This window comes from Hippoglossus stenolepis, chromosome 2, assembly GCF_022539355.2.
Source record: "Hippoglossus stenolepis isolate QCI-W04-F060 chromosome 2, HSTE1.2, whole genome shotgun sequence".
NCBI classification, from domain to species: domain Eukaryota; kingdom Metazoa; phylum Chordata; class Actinopteri; order Pleuronectiformes; family Pleuronectidae; genus Hippoglossus; species Hippoglossus stenolepis.
Window position 1 is genome coordinate 10969731 of NC_061484.1, and position 17131 is coordinate 10986861.

The 17131-nt window shown below is 42.0% G+C and overlaps 1 protein-coding gene across 7 annotated transcripts in view; it reads left to right on the forward strand.

Annotated features, from left to right (window-relative positions):
• Positions 1–17131, forward strand: part of add3a (adducin 3 (gamma) a) — a 105204-nt gene that overhangs the window by 21904 nt on the left and 66169 nt on the right. For 2 of the 7 annotated variants that reach the window (XM_035181377.2, XM_035181360.2), the window contains exon 1: positions 12721–13025. The exons of 2 other annotated variants lie outside the window; for them this stretch is intronic. The gene's annotated coding sequence lies outside the window, so the exon portion shown is untranslated. Of the gene's footprint in view, positions 1–12715; positions 13026–17131 lie in introns of those variants that run through there. 3 more of the 7 variants (XM_047343824.1, XM_035181321.2, XM_035181369.2) reach the window with 3 other exon arrangements.

The window sequence follows — 17131 nt, forward strand, 5'->3', positions numbered from 1 at the left end:
AAAGTAAAAAACAAATTGTCCAGAACAATTGATTCAGACATTTGTATTCTCACATTCCCAATAATACTGGTGAGACTGAACCAAACACTAAACTTAAGCCACAAAACCCCAAAACTGAAATGTTCTATAGAGCTGAGGGGAACAGGTGATCATTCTGTAGGTTTGTCTCTAGAAGTGACTCCTTCCCATCACACAGTCATTTCATATATTGCTAATACAACAACATAGTTTTTAAAAATCTCAAAACATAACAAGTCACTTTACTTTCTCTTTCTGTCCAGCAAGCTAACTATTCCTGTAAACCAGTCTCATGTGATTTAAGTCGGTGAGAGTTGTTGAGGGTGAAAAAGTGAAACACTTGGCGTCTCATGAAGTGTGTCCATGAAACCAGATAACAAAGACAGAAGCAGAGGGAGGAAAGTAGAGTAGGTGTTCCTGAGGGTTTTGATGGTGTCTGCACGAGGAGATCTGAAAGAAAAGTTGAGAAGTAGCCAGAAATACAAAAGAGGAGAACAGAGGTATAAAGCACATATGACTGCAAAACCATTTACCGGAGTCAGAAAGCTCAGGTCAAAACTTTCCATTGGTCATTTTCTTTTTTTTTTCTTTCTTCTTCTGTATTCTCCGCTCACTGTTACTTTCCATTACTGTTCATTGTCTATTCTCCTCCTGCTTTCTCTTTTATATTTCCTTTGCCCAGCAAGGCTATAAGGAGCCTGGTCCTGATGTCACGCACCTTGTTGAAATGTCATTATATTGAGTTTTTATAGAATTTACTTAAAATTTGATTTGAATGTTTAAAAAGACCTATACTAGACCAATGTAACATATTTAGTTGACTTGTGTACTTACATCATCCCAAATGTTTTCAACAATGCTCAAACTCCACAGTTTTATTAAAGGTAACAGTACATTTCCTTTTGGTCGACTTTTAATTGCATCTTATCCGCTTTAGCCGCTGCTGTGCTCGTCTCTACTAGAACCTCTGGAACAAGTGACGGCTCTCGAAGGAAAAACCCACTGACGCCAGTTAGCCAGGCTGGTTCGGCTGTTTTTTCCTTCCACTCTATTTTTTATTGGTCACTCTTATTGGAACAATATTATTTATTTCCGTTTGCTATGCAACCTATATAAAACTTAAATACATGACATCAACATCATTTACGCCTGAGTCACGTCAGGTAGATTTTCAATGGCAATGGTGGTGAAGACAAAAACTCCCATGATCCCACGCTGCTTCATTATGTCATCAGTCTAGATTTTATTTAATTTTTTTTCGAGAGCCCTCGTGGCTGAAGTATTGTACTTTGAAGTTGATAAAAGGAGTGACACATTTTTGGGGGGATTTTCTAAATTCTGCTTGTTATTCTGGCAGTTTATAATTAAATGCAATGTGTTTACTGTCCACCTCAGTCTGGCAGGAAATAACAGCAGACTACAAAAGAGATTTTCTTCATAGTCTCTTGTTCAGCTTTTTATATTCTTGTACACAACAATAGAAGAATATCTTAATGATTTTAAAATGTTGACATGATCAATCCATCCTCTTTTTATATCACCACCCTCTGAGAACCTGCATCATTTACCTGAACAAGTTTCCCGACTGGTCCATTTCCTTTTATGATGATTCTGCAGCTGGTCTGGAGACTCAGACCTGCCACCAGTCTCCTCCCTGTCAAAACGCAGCTTTTCAAACCCCCAGGCGGCCATCAGCTTCTCTATGTTCGATACTTGGTGCAGTTAATCGACTCTGTGATCGTAGACACTGCACTGACTCGGCACTGACTCACCGTCTGCCGTCTCTGCTCCTTTCATCTGGATGACATCACAGTTGCTCTTATCTCACTGCTAATGCAAACCACATGTCGGCTGCCCACAGATCAGCCTCTGTATAAACACACATGTCACTTCAAAATGACATTCATTTTCTATTTAACTATTTTTCCAGTTAGTTTACATTGTGGTGGCATTGTAGTCGCTGGCAGGATAAGGATTTTCTTTCCGTGAACAAAATGCTACATTTGATAATGGTTGTGTGGTTTTCAGGAAGGTTTGGGAGTCGATGCAAAACACAATTTTCACACTAGAGCCCGGGGTTTGCATCCAGATTACAATCTGTGGTTGGATTGATGTAACAAAAGGACTGTGGTTGAAGGGGAAAGTCGTGCTCTATGCATTGTGCTTGAAGTCACTGTGAAAATTCTTTTGTATTAAACAAGACCACACTCTTACCCTAACCTTCACCATGTACCGTTAGTGCCTAAACATAACCATGAAAAACTTTTATACTACAACATTTGATATTTTGGGAGGAAAATACATTGTCTGTGGACATTTTCTTCTTTATCAAAGTATTTTGAACTTTAACAACATATCGTCTTTATTATAATAGAAAACATAATGCAGTTGCAATTTCATGACGTGTATTTGTACACAAGCGTAATTTTTCTGAGACAGGGTAGCACACAATAGTGGAGCTTTTGACATTCACCAGAAACGGGGATGGGGGAAATTATTAATATTTCAATTAAATTCAATTCAATTGCACCAAATCACAACAGACATAATCTCAATGCACTTAACATAGAGTGGAGAATAGATAATAATTACCGTCCTCTTCAGTCAGCATTTATTATTACTGTAAATGTATAAGAACTGAAATAAAAATACAAAGTCCACAAATGCACAGATACAGACAATATGGACCTAACATGATTGAAGAGCTATTATATACCACCATTAAAAATACATTTTCAGTGGTTGTTGTTTTTAGCACATGATATTTTGATGCAGAGACATAAGACAATCAATACCTCCTTTTCTGTAAACCCTATTTAATTCCAGACAGAGAGTAGCCTGAGCATAACTGATACTTAATGACCCTCTATCGCACTTTGATGACTTTTAGTCTGCAGCCACTCTCTGTCCATTTGAATGTTTCATCCTTCTCCATGGAAAGCCACAGAGCAGTTGGCTTTCTTCTGGTTTTTTGGACAGTTTGTGTAGATATGTTTCTTTTGGATACATTTGAAAGGAAGTGTCATCCAAAACTTGAAAGATGGCTGCACACCATGTTTATACAGTAACGGCCATTCATCTCTGAGTCTGACTGGTATTTGTCTTTGTCAAACACAAGTCAACGTGATGACGTGCAAACTGGCTCCAGCTTAGAGACGACCCTGCACGACAAAGGCTTTGAATTAGAAAACGTTTAACTGCAGAGATGAGCAGCTGGTGGAGGATACAGTTATAGAAACATAAAAAGTCCTGCAGGCGTCCACCCGTAGAGATGGATCGTATAAAGGGTGGAAACAATAAAAGGCCTGCAGTTCTCCAACTTCCAGGGAGAGTCTTTGTTGTAAATCATAGACACTCCCGTGCACATCCACCGTGGATTACTGTGTAATGACGTCCAGCCGAACCCTGCAGCATGACATGGGTTGAGTTAATTACAAGTTTGTTCCTGTTAATCCTGTCGGTTGTGTCAAATCTATTGATGTAAGTGTTCACATCTTGACGGAACAAAACTGGCGTAGCTGTTTTAATTGAGATATTTGGTTCAGTCGGTATAAAAAAACAAAACAGTGTGGTTAGACAGAGATGATTATGGAAAGGTTCCCACTCTCTCTGTCTGCAGACCTGGAAATGCACACACACACACACACACACACACACACACACACACACACACACACACACACACACACACACGTGCACACACACATTAATCAAAAAGGGTCTTTCCAACATCTGTCATCTACTTATTTGTAGTTATAAAACAGTTTTTATTATAATCAGTGTGGGTGTGTCCCTGATTAATAACAGCCGTCTCATCTGTGACTCATCAACAGCTGGAGGTTGGGTTTTGTTTATATACGTGTTTGTTTGTGTGTGTGTGTGTGTGTGTGTCTTAAGACTGATTGCAGATGTCGTGTATTTGGTTTGTGTTTTACGGCCGTATCTAATATGAGTTGCTGCACTTTGTTTATAGTTGTGTCAGGATGGAAGCGAGCGCTCTGATCTAGTCGGTGAGATCGTATATCTTTAGCGATATGGCTGTATGTCTGTGTGCCAGGCTTTTGCGGTGGACTTGGTGCTCGAACCTGGTTCTGAGCCACACGATGTGTCTTTTAATGGTTTGGTGCATCCCAGCCAACTGCAGAGTGGGTGCTGTCTGTGGCCACAGGTTGACCACGTACACAATACACACATGTACAGTATGTGAAGAGACTGCACTCATGCAGATGATCTCTTAGATTTTCTTCCCTTTCTTTACTTTTACATATTTAGTCAAGTGCACATGACATATAGACACCAAAGACTCAACTCACTCAACAGCTCACACACTTTTCACTTTCAGCTCTGGTGGCCTGTGGGGCTTTGTAGTGCTGAGAGGCCACAAAGGACAGCTTTGTGTTCTGGGAGGCTGGGAAAGTTGGACTGAAACACACACACACACACACACACACACACACACACACACACACACACACACACACACACACACACACACACACACACACACGCCCTGTTGCTCTCTCACTCACATGCACGGACCCGCACACTTTGGCAATGTCAAAGCCAGTGCACAGTTCTGCCCGGCTCAATAGGCTGATTCATTTGAGCCTCCTCATGACACCAGAAGAGAAAATGCAGTTGCAGTTGAGGGAGGACGAGGAGATGAGGAGGAGCGTTACAGCTCAGTGCTCTGCAACTCAAGTGTGACATGACCTGACACTCGTCAGGTCAGTCTTAAAGGAAAACACCCACCTGAAAAAAATTACGTTTTTTTCATTTTCTCTTCTCATGATTTTAGATGAATGTCATTCAAGGCCTCTGTGGGCTGAAACAGTAGCACTAACAACACAGTGTCATCTGTGGATATAATACAAGTTGCTTGTTGCCTGCATCAGGAAAAAAAAGCTGGTTCACTTTACTATATATATATATATATTATATATATATATATATATATAATATATATATATATATATATATATATATATATATATAAAAGTTAGAGCCCAATTGATAAGGATGATACTAAAGCTTGATATTTTACAGTTTATCCATAAACTTAATGATAAATAACTCCTAATAAAAAACACACGAATCCAACCAAATACTTAGGCCTTTAATAAAGAAAATACACTTTTTAATGTGAATTGTAAACATTACCCAACAGACCTTTCTTGCATTTCTGTAAAATAAGTTTTCCTATCAGCAAACAAACACCAAAACCGATATATCTGTGAAAAACTCATTCCAGAGTAAATCAATCTGGCTCTACTTGTTTTTATCATCTTATGTTTTCATTTGATAAATGATGATAAATGATTCACACACCTGGAACTCTAGGAATCCCAAACCCGAGCAAATTATTTATCTCCATTGTGGCTCAGTTCTGCTCAGAGGGTCTCCATTTATAATTTCATTAGTGTCGCCATAAAAGTCCACAATACAAACATCATAACTCTTTGACTCTCTGCTTCGTCCAAAAACTGAAAATTTAGAGGGGCCTGACAGCCTGCATTACACAGGATTATTCAAAATGGAGCCACGCAGTGATATCAAAATATTTACACTCTTTAGTCATTCTGTCCCGACGCATAAAAACACTCCAAAAATGTCTGTACCCTTTTGTTTCCGATAGCACATCCCACATTAAATAGATTTTCTCTGTGGGAGAGATTTTCTGTTATTTTTTTAGCAGATTGTTTTTATGTAATGTCACCGTCACTGGGTCTGGCAGCCAGCAGTGGAAATGTGCGCTGGAGTGCAGTGGGTGTTGTAAGTAACGATGCTTGGCAGCGAACTGTGTTTGTCTGGGTCTCTCGCTCCGCGTCTCCACTGGAGTCAGGCGGGCTCCGAGCCCGGGCCGTCTGTGGAAGAGGTGCTCTCACGGCTCTCGCACCCCCACCCTCTCGGATATGTTTAAGATTTACTTCATGTTTTAACTGCTCCCTCTGGAACGCACTGGGAGATTAGGCTGGATGTTCGTATTTTTTCGGAACTGTCGAAAGTAGATGACTTTTTGTTCTCGCTAACCCCCGATTCAATTATCACAGAAGCTGCCGTCTTGTTTTTCTGTGCGGATGGTTGATACGTGTTCAGCTGATCTAATGTCACTTTTAAACAACATGCCCTTGTCACCGTTCTCGCAGTTTAGATTATTCAATTTAAGGTAACCCTGGAAACATGCTCTCTGTCCCTGTCCCAGTGTGCATCTTGACCATAATGGGCACCTCCTGACCTTGCTCCAGACACGGACTCATTAGCTGAAACACTATGTTTATCTCGTGTCACATGGTGTTACAGTCAACAAGGGGAATTAAAGACCACCCCCACCACCCCCCACACGTAGGCTCTGAGTCGCGACACCCCCTTGACTCTTGGCGGGGTGGGGTGTGGGGGGGGGTGTCACCCCAGGACACAAGTCGACTGAAATCAGGGAACAAACAATGGAAAAACAAGGCCATTTGTCAGGTTCACTTATGACATTTACTCACGCTTGTTAAGTAAATGCTGTCAACATATCACAGGCTCCTCGGAGGGTCCAATCTCCAGAGTTGTGAAGTGAGTTTTCCAACATTGAAGTGTTAAAAAAACACAGACCCTGTCAACAAAATCTGATGTAATTATATGTTTATAACATTCAATCAACACCTGGACAGTTTTCAAAATATTTGCATAGCAATGAAGAGCAAAGAAAAAGGATCAGGTTTGACATTTGCATGTAAATCATTTAAAATGTGTGCATGATAATCATGAAACTCTAGTGGCTTAATAACTGTGTTGGGACTATGAGAAATACACCTATAGTATAACATTTGACACATGTACATTAAACACTACTCTTTAGAGCTGATTGTAAACTAGGTTCATTAGTGTGTGATGACTTCTGCAACTCGGCAACTTGTGTGAACATTTGGGCCGAATTTCCAAGCTGCTGTTCCGACTGAATTTAGTTTTCTGGATTCTGGAACACATGTTTGGGAGTATTCCAACACGCACAAACACACAGACTACTCTAGCTGCCACAAATCCTTCCACCATTGTGTTTTATCAACAATATGACAACACATTGTTCAGATTTCCAAACAAACGCACTGTGATACAGGCCTTAACTTCTCTCTACTCCACATAGCTACTTCTCTCTCAATGCTGGCCCCAGACCAACAGGTCACTGCAGGCTTCTGCAGGTGAATCCCAGCTCTTCCTCTGGGGTTTTCAGGGGATTTGAGCTCGCGTCAGCAGCTACGTCTTCTGCTCTTTGCAGGGGGTAGAATGGGCTTATTTACTCTGCATGCAGAGGGTTGGAGCCACAGCAGAGAACTCAATCTGTTTTTAGGCACAGTATGTTCTTTTTCATTATAATATATGCAGGCAAATTAAAAGACAGCTATTGTGTTGTTGTTTTATTGTTGATGCTCCAGTTGTGTGGGTATTGTGGGTTTTTTTTGCATGCTCCTCGTTGTGTATTTGGTTGTTTTTGGTTAAGGAAAGCTGCATTTTTGTCACATGGAACAGGGAGAAGAGCATTTTTTGTGGCTTGAGAGGAGACAACTGACAATTAAAATGGATACAGTGTCAGCATGAACTTGGTCAAAATAGTCAGGGTCAAAAACACTCTGCAGAGTAAATACTTAATAAAACGCTGCTCTTGCATCTCTGAATTCAGTGTTGACAGGGGAAATTGTGTGTCTGCTTCAGCACCGTCAGCTGTTTTGTGGAATTAGTGTTAAGATGCCAACTTTCTGTTGCCTCTAACTCTCTTTGAGATCTCTCATTGTAAATGTCAGTATAACACGTCACACGTTATGGCTTCATATTTTCATGTCGCAGTGGATGTTTAACCCTCTCCGACGCAGCACGGTAACTGTCCCCCTCCGTCCCCTCCTTCACCAAACGTTTGCTCTGATGACACTTGGTCAAACATGAGAGGAGAGAGAAGAATGTCTGTTGTTGTTTTGTGGTTAATATCCACACCACTGCATTTAGTTTTAAAATGCATCCCTGTTTACACCCGCTGTCCACACGACTCTAGACTTTTTGAACTCTGAGGAAACAAAAGCCCCTTTTCCACTTATCAAAAAACTCACTAACACCCGGCGTTTGTCTGCAGTGGGAATGGATACATTCAACATGCACTCTCAGGTCTAATGACTTTGCTGTAAACACAGGTTTTTATCGCCTCCGGCTTAGATCAGCAGTGATGGAAACACGACACCCGGGTGAATGTACTACTTTCCTCTTCTCTATTTTGGTTGTCTTGACGCTGCACCTTTCCCGCTGCAAAATGATGACAGGCATATTAACATGTCATATAAGCTGCATATAAAGAGCCATGAACATTAATGTACCTATTGTTTTTTTACATTTGGGAACAACATGAAACAGAAATATTTTTTATTTATGAATTTATTGTTTTACTTTTTTCATATCATGTAAGATGCAACACATGGGGTGAGAAAGAATCTCAGTTTCAGGTGCTTCATGTTCAATGTCACAAACGCACCAGGGGAAAAAAAGGGGAACTCAAGTGACAATGAAAAAGGAGTTAATCACCTCTTTTGCGGGTTTAGCAGTGTTTAAACAAATCCTGTGTATACCTGCTAATTGTGGTGTAAAAGTAATAACTCCACCTCATAGTTGGTCCAAGAAAATAAATCCCCGATCTTATTTTTCACCATTGTTGTTTTTTTGTTTGTGTTTTCTGTAACCAAGCAACCAACTGCAGAGTAGATAGTCTGCTCCCTGTTAACACTAGCAAACACATGCCCAGTGCACGTGAATGGTCACATGATGTGTTTGTGCTTTGATTTTTTGTTTTGCTTTATGTAGCCTTAGTGTGGATGTGATGGAAGACTTGTTCTTTAAAATGTTTTAAAAGTCATTGAGATGCTGAAGTCAGATCTACAGCTGCTGATATTCAGCCTCAGCTTGTGTCAGTGTCCGTCACATCATACATGCAAACTCGTTGCTGAGTCTACGGTTTTGAGATGAGCAACATTATGTCTGGATCTATTAGTGGAAGGAGACTGACACACAAGCACTTGCTGATTTGTTGATTCATGTGTACACACAGAATTAACAAGCTGCAGATTTACATCTCTACACTGACTTTAAGACTCACTCTGCTCCACACACACCATATAATTACCCACCAGCGTGAGTGCTTTTTAACATGCACTATACATACAGCATTTACCATTCACAAAGTGCACTCCGCCATCTTTCTCTCCTTAAAGGTGGCATTGTAGTTACAACTAGCAATCTCACTCATAAATAATCTAGACATGCATCCCTTTTTAACCCATGGTGAGTGCCGGGCCCCTGCACATTTCACTCAGATATGTGCTAATGTTAGACCAGGCATCCAGCTCCAGCTCTGCCACAGGAGGCCAGAGGGTCGAGGTTTATTCTGGGACAGGTATGAACTGTCGCCGGGAGCTGGAGGGATGAGGTCCTGGTGCCTATGTGTGTAATGAATGCAGGTGTGCGGTGTTTGCATCTGAAGTGGCATCATGACAGTGAGCTCCATGAAGGAGGACTACTAAGGTTTGTGGTTTTTCTGCAAGCATGGGCCATTACATCTTGTTTGTAGGGGCTGCAATAGTTGATTATTTGTATTTACTAATGAAGCCAAAGATTGTTTGCCCGTGTGTTCTTGTAGTACGTATTCTGTAACTCTAAAATCGCAAAAAAGCTGAAAAAATATGTCATCACCTCCTTTCTTTCTTTGTTTTGGGTAAATCTCCATGTTCAATGGTCACAGGTTTGTGATTTTTCTGGAAGCACGGGCCGTTAGCTGACAGATACAAATGACTCCGGACCATGCTGAGGCTGCTTTTTATTTCAGTGCATTTGAACATGCATCAACTTCACAGTTTCCTCTCATCATATATACCCAAATGCAATATTCACGATTCAAGAACTTTATTGACATTGTGGAAACGCAACAAAATTATGAAAGTGTCATCCTCAAATCAAATTGTGCCTGTTATAAAGATTTACCAAGGAGATATAAATAATAAGCAACTATATAATATTATATTAGTTTAAGTATAAAATATAAACAAGTCGAGGTAACAAGGGTGCATAAAATAGCAATAAAATTATTTACATGCATTTAAGTGGGATAAGAATCCCATTCACTTTAGCCGTTTCAAGACATGACCTCGGGAGATGTCAGCAGAATTGGGTCCGGTCTTCCTCTGGAGTTTGTCTTTCACACATGAACAAAGCAGCAGGAGATTCTCCGCTCAGCCACGTTCACAACAACACAGAAATCCCTAGAGGATTCAGGTGAGGGACAGAAGGCAGACACAAGCTAGCATATTGATTCCGCTGCGGAGATAACGTGTTTTTGTTTAAGGCACATCAACTTTGGTGTCGGCCCCTTACTACCAAATGCTCTCTTAACATCGTTGTCAGTGTTTTCTACGTGTGTGGCTCTGTGTTTTCGGAGGATCTCCTGCTGTGTTCTCACTGGCTCCTTCAGACATTCTGCAGAGTTTTTACCAGAGCGCTGGCCAGACAAACTCCGCAGAAACTCTGGAGGCGCTCATGGTCGGACATTTCCAAATGTGTCCAAAGGTGTTCTGGAGTTCAGTTCATGTCTGAAAGCAGCTTTAGAAATTCACAGCTGTTGAGACGGTAGTTTGGCTGAACTGCGTCTCCCCATAATCCCTCTCTCTGAGCTTGAATAATTGATTCTGAATTGATTTGGGCTCAGCTGGCTCACTTGCTTTTGGGCACTACCATGTATTTTTGCTTCCTGTAATTGTTGTCAGCCTCGTTTCTCTGCTGGTCAGCAATAAATCCAAACTTTAATCCTACACATGGAAACGATTTTCAGGAAAGTGGCAATTAAAATTTCATTTGAGATTTTTTTTGTTGCCCTCACTGACCATAAATTGCACACACAAGTTATGTCAGGCTATGCCCCTTTTTAATTCCTCTGAGAAAACTGAGGCCTCTTGCAAAATGTTTCAATCTTCTTACAAGCTGCTTGAAACCTGCTACTGAAATAATGTCCATAAAACACTTCAATGGGATGGCATGGCTTTCAATAAAGCTGCTTTCGGACATGCACTGAATGTGTAAACGCAAATGTCCGAGTGAGACTCTCCGCATTCTTCTACTTTCTCTGCCTGGCCTCCTAACGTCTGTAGAAATCCATGAAAAGTGGATGTGTGAACATAGCAGGGGATTCACCATGTGCGAGTGGGGGGTTGATGACTCTTCTAACAAGCGACAAACACAAAAATGAAAAAAAGAAAAGAAAATTAACAATAAAATGCCTGTGTCACACACGACGAAGATGTCTGTGTGTTGTTAAGAAAATCACGTGATCTCCGCAGCGGAGTTAATACGTCACTTCCTGCCTTGGCCTGCTGCACTCGGCTGCTCCACATTTAGCCTGAATAATGTAGATGATTTGATGCTGAAAGCGTCTGTGCAGAGAATCTCCTGCTGCATTGTGCATGTGTGAAAGGCAAACTCTGGTTAAACTCCATAGCCAATTCTCTCCGGATTTTACCTGCAGGTCATGTCTGAAACGGCTTGAGAAGTCATGAAGGGAAGGAGGGGCGGGCTGTGGAAATGGCTCCTCAGTTGAACTTTGCATGGACAGCCTGGTTAGTGACTGAGCCATTCACATGCTAATTTAATGTCATTCCTCTGGCCTCTTTTTATTTCAACCCAGTTAACAAATTGACGTTATCACGACGATGTGACAGCACTGAAACATTCTCACTTAAAAAAACCTCGTAGTCCTTAATATGTTCACCAATTAGTTATATTTAACATTTTACCATTTATTCGACTTTTAATCAAAGACATGGGAAAAAACTCTTTTTATTTTGGCCGATTTTGCTTCGATCTGGAGCTTTTGTTGGCGAGTCCCAACACGTGTTATTGAGGGGGAAATTTGGCTAAAAATCATATAGTTTGAACCAGCACATAAACCTAACTAGTTAACACATTACATCTTGTTTGTAGGGCTGCAATAATTGATATTTTGTACTAATTCCCTCATTTTAAAATGTCATCACCTCCTTTCTTTCTTTTGTTTTGGGTAAATCTCCCTCCACAGTCTTGAGTGGATGGAAATGTCTCGTATGAGGAGACTGTCAAGCTGCTATCAGGGAAAGTGCTGGATGTCGTTTGGAAGTGAAGTGGGGAGGGAGGGACCCTGGAGCCGACGAGCCCTCTTGTCAGACCCAGTTAAATCAAGTGGCGGTGTTTTTTATGCCTTGCCAAAGACTTTGTGAAATTTAGCAACAACAATTTTAAGTGTAGGAGATTTGGGATTAGAATTAAAAGTTTGGTCTCAAACGAAAGGAGGAGGGGGGGTGGCTGAAAGGGTTTAGGGAGAGATTGGGTGGAGGAAAATAAAGTAAAAGACAGTGATGGAGGGAGTAAATCCAGAAAGCTTCAATCGAGGAGACTTTAACTTTTTCTTCTACCCCGATCTGTCACTTTGCTGTGAAGGATGAGCCAATCAATAAGCTGTTTGTCAAGCTTTTTGTTAACATAATATCACTGAAGCTCTCGGGGGCAAAAGACCCTGTCATCTCACCCCTGTGTGTGTGAATTTAAATTAGGTTCACCCCTCCCCCTTCCCCCCTTCAACCCCTCCACCACCACAATCCGCAGCCAGTGAGTTCACAGTTCCCTCTCTCTCTCTGTCTCGCTCTCTCTCTCTCTGCGGGCTGGTCGTCTGCGTCCCCTGCTGCAGATAAGTTGTGCTCTCTATCAGTGTTGCCTCGCCCTCGTTCTGCACTGATAAAGCACAGCGGCTCCTCCTGATTTAGTGAGTGAAAGAGGGAGAAAAGAGGAGGAGCGTGGAGGAAGGAGGGCAGCAACAGTTTCACACTGCTACAGTGAGAGAGGCGTGTTAGAGTGAGGGAGACGGACAGAGGGGCAGAGGAACTCGCTGCAGTGCAGGTGGATCTCAGCCGTGTGGTGGAGAGGACGACTCAGAGGCAGCAGTTTGACTCGGATCGTCGGTTCAGCAGGTTTGTGCTGCAGCTTTTTTTTATAATGATAGCTGATTGTTGATTATTGTGTGTGTGTGTGTGTGTGTGTGTGTGTGTGTGTGTGTGTGTGTGACTTATATAATGGATGCAGTGTTCTCCACAATCCAGGCTGTTATCTCACTACTTTCATTGCCTCTGTGCAGCTGCCACATTCCCCCGGAGCTGACAGCACTAAGTAAAAGTACACAAATCTGTGTGGATCTCATGCATGTTTTCAAGGCTGAGGCATAGATTGTGTTTTTTTTTTTTTGTGGTGGTGGTTTTTATTTGCTGTATGTGCAAAATGTTCAGGCCCAATGAGAAACTTTTACGCTGCCAATAGGGAATGGGAGACTTTCTTCTTTTGGTTGCTTCGTGCTAAATGAAATACCAGAGGCCCTTTTCCCTCCTTTCAGATCAAGGGTTCTTTTACCATGGAGAAGAATAGAGCTGGGAGCCGTGAATGGGCCCGGGATGGCTCTCTGTGTGCAGAGGAGAGGTGCCGCCCTCTCAAGTGTCAGCATGCTCAGTGGGTAGGGGGTGGGGTATTGCGGCGGGGTGGGGGTGCTAGGTTTATCTAATGCGTCTGGGCCACAGTGATGTGTGACGTGCTACCTGTGTTTAATTCTCCACATGTTTTAAAATGAGCATTAAGAGTTAAGTATTTTAGTTTTGTCCCTGTCCAGTGACTCCTGTTCCACTATTTACCCCCTGAGGGAAAGGAGGATACGTCAGGTACTTTAGTCGATCTGGCTTTTCATAGGTGTCTGTTTACTCATGACTGACCAGAGATAAGGAGACAATTCTATTTCTGACCGTTGTTTTCCGGGTGTTCCTATTGAAGGCCTCCTTTCATGACATGCTGATAGGAAACTGTGGTTGGGTTACCTGTTTGCTATAGTTCTGATTCTGCTGCTCACAGTTCATTTAGTTTTTATGTTGCTTGAGGGGTTTTGCATAATCAAGGATTTGCGTTCCATGTCTCAAAGGTTTTCTTTTTTACTTAACTCGATACAAGATCAAGAGAAGAAGTTTACACCATTTCAGCCAAATCAGCTCCGATCTCAACACAATCTTGGAGCCCATCAGCTGTTGTCTGAGGACGGATAAGGCTCTGGGGACAACGGGCAACTCAGTCCTCCGCCTTACACTGTGTACAGTCAGACGAGTCCATCCAATGTTGGTTGAATGTTTGACCACAGAAAACACAAACAGCCATACTCTTTGTAGGTGTTTTAGCTCTATGGAGACATTTTGGCTAATCTCTTTCAACATCTATCTCTATATGAATGAACCTGCATTCCGGTCAAGCCTGGTCAAAGGTGATTGGTCACTAGAAATTAGAAACAGAAAACAGAAGGCTCCCAGCCTCAAAACTTTGTTCCTCGCCCGTAGATTCTGCATATTCACGTGTAAAATCTCTTTGTAGAGATGAATCTCAACATGACTCAGTGTTTCTCTGACAGCAAACGTTTTACTCATTGGATTAGGAGTGTAATAGGAAGGAGACATGAGTTAAAGCTGAATCTGGTTTTCGAGCAGAACTTGCAGTCCTATGGTGCAGTAATAAAACAGTACACTGGGTTGTAATTAGTAAACAAAGCTTAAGAAGGTCAGTTTCTTGTCCATATAGAAATAACTCTAATATGATATAACAATTGTTGTTTTGGTGTCGCCTCCCTCTCTGTCATCTGACTTTATCTACTGATGAGATCAGCTACACAACCTTTTAGCCACAGGCGAATAGATCCTGACTTGCTGTCATGTTTGTTTTCTCTGTGCTGATGGATTCACTGCAGTGACACCTGCGTCCATGATGCTGTCCCCTGAAGACAGTGACCCCCTTAAATCTGTCCCCCTGTGTTGTGGCAGTAGATTTTCTTTTGTCTTTACCAAGATGCACTTTCCTCTTCAGTTTGTTTTCTCATTACAGCTGTATGTTGGAGGATATTGGATCTTGTCACCATCAAACTGTGCATAGCTCACCAATTCTGATGAGTTAATGAAATGCACCATCTGTACTTTCACAGTTACTCTTGCTTTGCAGATGTGAAACCAAAGAGCATTCTGTGTTGTTACTCTGTCTGTAGTGGAGTACGCTGTATCCATGGCGCTGGTTGACATGGTGATGGCCTTGGTCCTGAAATGGCTCATGGCAAATATTTGTCCCGAGATCTTTAACAGAGAGATATTTTGCAGAGAAGCAATAAAACGGGGTCTTTTGCAGAGAGCCTTGTTTGGTCTTCATCTTTTGGCCATTCTCTGAGGTTTTCTCATTGTTTCAGGAATGACTCAGTGTGCCGGCTCCTTGGAGAAAATTGCTGCTTCAGGCCGAATGATTTGCAGCCCTGCTGGCCTTGATTTCCTCTCCCAAGGAGATGTTTGTATCTGTCTGAATTCAACACTGCATGCCTGCTCTTGGGGTCAAGGTCTGAGATACATCGTTGTATCGGCGAATGAAGATAGATTTCTCAGCGTTACATGTGACTTATCGCTCTTCGAACTTGCACGTGTAATTCGATAACATTTTAGAAGTAGCCAAAGGAAGTTAGTTTTCCCCACATGCAGAGTCTGAGGAGGTGAACACAGAGTGCTCCGATGGTGAAGTATGGTCCCTCTTTCTCAATCAACCCCAGTGACCTAAGCACCTCTCCAACTCTTCTCCTTATGTTTCCACTTTAGGAGGGATGATGGACCGTGCAGCAACTTTCAAACAGAGATCCTGCTTTACTGCAGTTTAGAAAACCTCTCATTGGCCAGCTCTGCTTGTTTATACTCAAGCAGACAAAAGTGTGTGTGTGTGTGTGTGTGTGTGTGTGTGTGTGTGTGTGTGTGTGTGTGTGTGTGTGTGTGTGTGTGTGTGTGTGTGTGTGTGTGTGTGTGTGTGTGTGTGTGTGTGTGTGTGTGTGTGTGTGTGTGTGTGTGTGTGTGTGTTATAAAAAGACAGGAAGGGGTGTGTCTTATCATGCAAGAAATTGGTGTTGCTCCTCATGCTAACTTGTGTTGTAAATCACTGTTTTATGTAATGGTACTCTGGGTTTGTGAGTGTGTGTGTGTGTGTGTGAAATAGCTTGGCTAGCCTGCCTGCGATTATGTCATTCAGCATGGTTTCCAGCTGTCCGAGTCAGCTGCATTTAATTTTGCTTTCAAGAGAGTCATCCCCAAGTGGTTTGTGTGTGTGTGTGTGTGTGTGTTTTTTAAACTTGTCCTAAATCGTTTGCATAAAAATGCACATTCAATAAACTCTGTCGTCATACACTGGCCCAAAGAGTGAAGAAATTATAGCCGTCAGTTACTGGCTGATAAAAGCTCGGACTCTTTTTTTCATTCCTCTTTCATCATTGTGATTTGGGTCTGACGGAGCGCTGTGGTCCAACTCTTAAGTTAAACCAAATGTATTTGGGCCGGGTCCCACTGAGGGGCTTAAACGTGAGTTTTGACAAAAGGACAGCACACATTACAGATTTAATGCAGGTGCACACATGGGGCCGCAAACTCTCCACGATCAGGTTTCTTTGCAAACTTTGAACTTGCAGTGTTAAAGTGGATGACGTTTTGCAGTCGGGATAATTTTGTTTAGTAAGCAATGAGTTCTTAAAAAGTTTGATATTTCCATGGACAGGGCAATATCCTCTGTTTTCTTTCAACGTTCTTGTTGACATAGACTGATTGACTCATTGTTGTCTTCTCCTACAAGGTACAGGCCGGTTACTTCTCCTCTGAAAAGAGACTGATGCTGGGATGCTGAATTGATGTTTGATTTACTGAGGACCTCTCATGCATCTGCAGTCAGTGTTGGATTGATATCTGAGAGGGTGTTGAGACAGGATCTGTGCTAGAAAGAGAAACTGTCCTAACTATATCCATCGTGTAATCCTCTGGTTGATAATATCGGTTAACTGGCTGAATACCTATTGAAATGTCTGGTGGTTCTGCTCGTGACCCACAGTGGTCAGACCCTTCTAATCCCGGGGGCCCAGTTGCTTTCAACCACAGTGGGTTGAGGCTTGTAGGGTGAAACCAGTATTGGCTTCAACTTCTCCCCATACTTTTATAGATGGCTCTGGCCAGGTCAGAGTTCATGGGAAAGCTTTGCTGAACTTGTC